Source organism: Juglans microcarpa x Juglans regia, chromosome 8D, assembly GCF_004785595.1.
Source record: "Juglans microcarpa x Juglans regia isolate MS1-56 chromosome 8D, Jm3101_v1.0, whole genome shotgun sequence".
Taxonomy (NCBI): domain Eukaryota; kingdom Viridiplantae; phylum Streptophyta; class Magnoliopsida; order Fagales; family Juglandaceae; genus Juglans; species Juglans microcarpa x Juglans regia.
In genome coordinates, this window is record NC_054608.1 from 2,450,935 (window position 1) to 2,457,145 (window position 6,211).

Consider the following 6,211-nt stretch of genomic DNA (forward strand, 5'->3'; position numbering starts at 1 on the left):
CTCCTAAACTACTCGAAATTCATGAGGAAGAAAGTTGAAACCCAAGAAAGAAAAAATAAAAACCCTAGAATATTAATCGCACACCAACGAAAAATATTGTGTACGCTAATCGGAAACAAACTACAAAAAAAAGTACATACTTTTTTGTATTTTTAAATGAAAGGTCATAAAACGAAATTCAAAATAGGGTTTTTGACTCCAACCTCTTTGCTTGAGAAATTTCTAGCGAAAATCAACTTTCCGGTAAAATTGAATGAAAAGATAACATTCATTTGGGACGCACGCACGAAAGGGAAGAGTAAACTGAATTTTGCTTCGTCAGTTGGGAACACTGTGTACGTAAACTTCCTTCCCTCGAATTCCACAGTGTTAGGCTAGTGTCACGGTAACAGCAATCTGGTTCTAAGAATGTTTGAGGTGTTGATAAATGCGAGCGCTTTCATCTTTCGGAGGGTGCGAGGTGCTGTGGTTTTAAAGACGCTAGCAAATTTTGTATGCTTTATACGAAATTTCATTTCCACGCAAGCATGTTTACGTGGCAGCAATTTGAGACGAGCTCTAGCCTCTAGGTTCCACATCAGTTGATGGTTACTGGACGAATATGTCTGTCCAGAGGACTCATATGACATATCCTACGCCCCATATTTTATATATTTTAAAATTCTGTTATTATTTTTATTTTATTTTATTTTATTTTATTTTTATTAAATTAATTTAGTTGTTCTGTTTATCATCTATACACCATATATTTATTATAAATAAATAAAATAAATGTAGTATGTGATGTATAGAGATGATAAGTATAATTATTCTCTTGTCAAGTGCAAAATTTACCAACCATTCCCAAAGTTATGCACAGAGAGTATTGATCTTTCTGTATGTAAGTCTCGTTTGTTTTCGAAGATGAGATGAGTTGCGATAAAAGTTAAAAGTTAAATAAATATTGTTAAAATATATATTTTTTTAATATTTTTTTTTATTTAAAAATTTAAAAAAGTTAGAATTGTTAATTTTCTTTTGTGTGAGAATTAAAAAAGTTGTAATAATGAGATGAGATGATAATAATTGTAAAAACAAACGAGGCTCAAATTGTATTTAATATTTTGTTAATTAGATTTTAGATTTTAAATCTTTAATTGTGGAATTAAATAAATGGATAAAAAGATGGAAGAGGATGAATCTGATGTTTACTTATTCATAAACTCATTATAAATATATATCATTTTCATCAGTGTTATGGACGTGTTTCACCGCCACCACCTCACAATCACCTGTAACTAAAGAGTAGAGATTTTGAGAGTTCGAGAGAACGTTTCCGATGCCTAAGTCAGTGATTAAAGATAATGATAATAATATCAATGAATTTGATCCATCTTACGTACATGGGTTCTCTTTTTATATAGAGCTTATGAACTATTCTATTGCTTAAGTAATAATAGATATATCTATTATTCAAATTCAAACTTAGGAATTAGGGTTTTTGCTCTAATAGATTGTTATAATAACTGTCATTCTTTTATCCCTGCTGAGTGGTTATTAATTGGTAATGGGAAGTGGGTTGGGTCTCTCTCAACTTTAATAGGCCTCTTTGTTATTGAGACTCAAATTATGAGTAGATGAAGGCCCAGGCCCATAGTCTATGAGCGAGAGAAATGTCCTCTCTAATCAGTATCATTATTATCACCATCACTGTTATCATTATTATAAAAAATAATATAATCGTTATTTCTAATTTTAATTATTAACTCTATCCATTATTGTGATTATATGTTGCCATAAATTTCATTCAGATTTTCTTGTCCTCGTTTTAGGCCTAGTTAATTTTTACAAAATTTATCAATTTATTTTATCTCATCTCACCTAATTATTATAATTTTTTTAAGTTTTCACATAATAAAATAAAAAATTCAATTTTTTTAAAATTTTAAAATAAAAATAATATTAAAAAAATATGTTATAACAATATTTTATTTAATTTTTAACTTTTATCTCAATTTATCTCATCCACAAAAACAAACGAAGACTTAGTTTGTATACATTTAAAAAGCTAAGGGGAAAAGCTCCTATTCGTATTGAAAATTATTTTTCAAAACAATCTTTTGAAATAATTCAGCTCCATTTTTATAGTGATTGCACAGTGGATTGCTTTGATCTTTTGCCTTCAAGGCATCCTTTCGTGTAATTTTGCACATGCATGATGATTACTTTATGATAATTCTTTGGAAAAAAAATTTATACAATCTCCTATTATTTACACAACTTCCACACACCATAATTTTTTTAATTTTTTTAATTTTTTTCTTTTTAAACTAATTCAATTCTTCTATTCATTATTCATATAAAAAAATAAACTAATTTTTTTTTAAATATTAAAAATTTTAAAAATTTTAAAAAATGTAGTGTGTGAAGGTTAGGGAGATTGTATAACATTGTTCATTATTTGGTATCTCTAAAACCAAGACATTATTAACATCATGTGATTGCTATGGAGTTGAGCATTGTCATGAATTTCATCAAATTCATCTCTAAAATTTGATAAAAAGTACGTATTTTCTATAAATGCAAAACCTCCCTAACCATATTCTCATATTAGATTAGTCATTGGATTAGTCAAAATAATAATATAATATTATTTTTTTAATAATAATATTTTTAATTTATTTTTTTCATATTTTACAATTGCACTAGCTATATGTTAATTAATAATTTCATTTAATATTTAAATTATTGTTTCCCAATTTAAATATACTGTGACTCAAAATTAGAAAACAATAATTTAAGTAAATAAAATAATGGCTATATAGTGTGAACATGGTATTCAAATATAGAGATGAACTTAAATATATTATAGTTCAAAATTAGAGATTTATGTGTATACCAAATCTAATACAGTGATTTGAAAAATCACAAAGCTTTCAAATTTTGATGAAAAATAACGGTTGTAGAGGTTGATGCCAGTGCTCTAAGATACATGGCCTAAATGGGTGAGATTCAAGCCCAAAATTAACAAAATGAAAGTCTCAAATTCATTGCATTTTTTCAAATTAAATTATGTCATATGAATTGTGTTTGATATAAAAGATTTCAAATATAGCCGTTCTTTAAAATCTTCTAATTTTTTTGTCACTCTAAAGTTGCTTGGAAAGTAGCCCTTTTCTTATATGCACCTAGTCATAGTTGGCTACCAAAAATTAGGTACCAATGGCACAACATTTTTAAATGTTGTCCAAAATATATAGCAATAACAACTTAATCAATAACCATAGTAAAAGACCACCATGGTAGTAGCTGTAACGTCCTATTCTCGAAGGTTTAGAGAATTAGCTCATATTACTCAATATCATCTCCAATAATCAATAATAAATAATCAGAAACTCTACAAAATACTTAACTTATTTGTTCGATCCAAAAATCCGTGTCCCTCCACAGAAATACTAAACAAAAATCTCAATAAAATAAATAACATCTCCACAAAGACTCAAATTATTCATAACTTGACGTACCAGAATAACCGCCAGAGATAAAACTACTAAATATGATCCTCCAAAATACTTGTACCCTTAGCAATCATTCATCTGTGATCATCAAACTTTTCCAATATTTTCTACTCTTGTTCTTCAGCTGAATCATAAAAATATCTGAAAAATGTTACGGAGATAAGAGGTGAGTTATCAACAATTCAGTAAGCAAAGAACATATGCTAGTATGTAGACATGAACATTGCAAAACAAATAACTGAGATTGTTTAACATTTTTTTTCATAACACAACATGCACATTTTTCAAAATTGACCTCAGTCTATTTTATTTTTATGCAAAGTCTAGCATAAGAACCCCGCTTACTTAGACTTCTTAGCTTATTCAGAAATTCTCCATAACAGTACTGAACAATTGTCACTCGTCACTTATAAAAATTCATGTAACTTAAATAAATCTCCAGTAAACAAATAAATATCATATTACACCTGAAATATCTATTTTAATTCCTCAATACTTAAAATTCTCTTAACTATAAATATCATTATTTTCTAAATTCATCAATATCCACTTAAACGAATCCATACCGAAGAGAGTAATCGAATAAATATTATGATAAATGAATACCGGTGTTTTTAAAATACTAAAGTACCAACAACGTATTATAGATTAATAGAATACTATGACTACTTAAAATTCCATAAAAAAAGGCCAACTTAAAAACGAGTTCAATTGAAAACTAAATAGTTCAAATTAACAATATAATCATTTTTTATGTATATTAAAAACTAAGCCCAATCATTAAAACACAACCACTTAAATCAAGCCCATTAAAATATAAACCCATTAAACTAAATCCACGTAACAACATATCAGAAAACATCATACTAAGGGGCAAAATTGTAATATAATCTCAAAATTTATTCCTTTTTCTACATTAGGGCTCTACGGAATATCATGACCAAAGGCTTGATGGCATTTCATAAATACTAGGGATAACAGGACTAAAACTAGCTAAATGTTAGTTTTCAAGGAGTCTCGTTGTTTATGCCTTTTGGAGGAACAAGAAAACAAAACAAAACAATTATTTCTATTGAAAGAAGAAACCAGCGGAACGCTTGACGTTGGGAGGGAAAAAAAAATATTTTATCGAGAGAGAGTGTAAGGTTGCGAGCGACAAAGTGGTGGCTGAACCAACGACGGTGTACAGAAACAGAGAGAGAGTGATGAGAGAGAGAAAGCACGGAGAGTGAGAGGTGGAGAGAAGAGAGAACATGGTGAGAAATAGGGACTTATGTACGGTGGACGCGGGAGTAGTATGACCAAGCTACGGCCGTGTCTTGTGGCAGTTTCCAACAAGAAACAGTGACTGTCAATGGAGGGACGTGAGGTCTTGCTTCTTTTGGTAGTGTTCTGTTTTTTAGAAGTAAAAACAAAGGTGCATATGAAGGCCAAGCAGACAGTTTTGGCTATCAACGAAGGTGCGTGGAGTTGGCCGGTGGGTAGGCGATGGTGGCCAGACGTGGTGCAATGGTTGCCCACAGTTGCTGAACTTCACGTATGAGCGAGACGTTCTCACGGTAATGGCCTGTTGCTGCAGCTAAGGCCGTGAAGAAGGTGGTGGTGCACGGTGAGGTTTTGGGCCTTGGGTGATGGTCGTTTACGGTGGAGGGATGGGCGTTGGTTTTACGTGGAGATGGAGGTTGGCACAGTACCTAGGCAGTTTCCAAAGGTATAAGAAAAAAGTGTATATTTATACGAGTGATATAAAAACCCTAGAGAATGAAAAGAGGTAGATGTGCATGGGTAGTGTGGTGCATGGGGGGAAAGTTGGAGAAAGAAAAAAAAAATAAAGTCCAACAATAAAATTATTCATTAAAGCAAAGAGCAATTTAAATGCAAATACTAATTAATATCAAGAAAGCACATCAAAGTAAATTTCACAACTTAAGAATTATAAAATAAATTTAACGAGAAATCCGATAAATTTAAAACAAAAAAAGTAATATTTAAATTAATTAAAATAATTATTCACTAAAAAAAATACATTAAAATACGAGATATCACAGTAGCTTAGTTGACAAAGGTTAGGAAATCGTTTTTTCCTCTCTTATCGTAGTTGGAATTAATTTTATTTTGTATTTTTTCAAATCTTCAAATTTTTCATTTAATAATTATATAGTCATTATAAATTTTTTAAACTTTCAAACAAAACACAAAAAATAATTTAATATTTTAAATTTTCAAAATAAAATTAATATTAAAAATTAATATTTTAACAAAATTTCAACTTTACAATATTTTTATTTAATTTTTTCTTTTATTTTTCAAAACTCCATAAATTATATTAATTTTAATTATTTAATTACTATTTACATACTAATTCATTATTATTTACAAATTTATCGTCCCGTTTCCAGCATCCCTTATAAGTTTCTAATTATCTCGCTTGCCGTATTCCATCTCGGGAAAACAAGAAATCAAGAAGCTCCCCGTCGATGTTTGTGGCTAAGGTGGTGTCGTATTATGCCATTACTTTGTGAGATCATCGTACATGTGTGTACAGTGATGAAACACTGTTTACACAGTAATTGAAGATCTCCTGTTCTTGTTCAGGCCGTTCGTTTCGTCCACGTCAAGCTGCTTATGCACGGTACGTTCATCCACACTATACTGAATTAATTATATATATACTATTGTAGAGAGGGAGGGAGCTAGGGAGAGAGAGAGAGAGA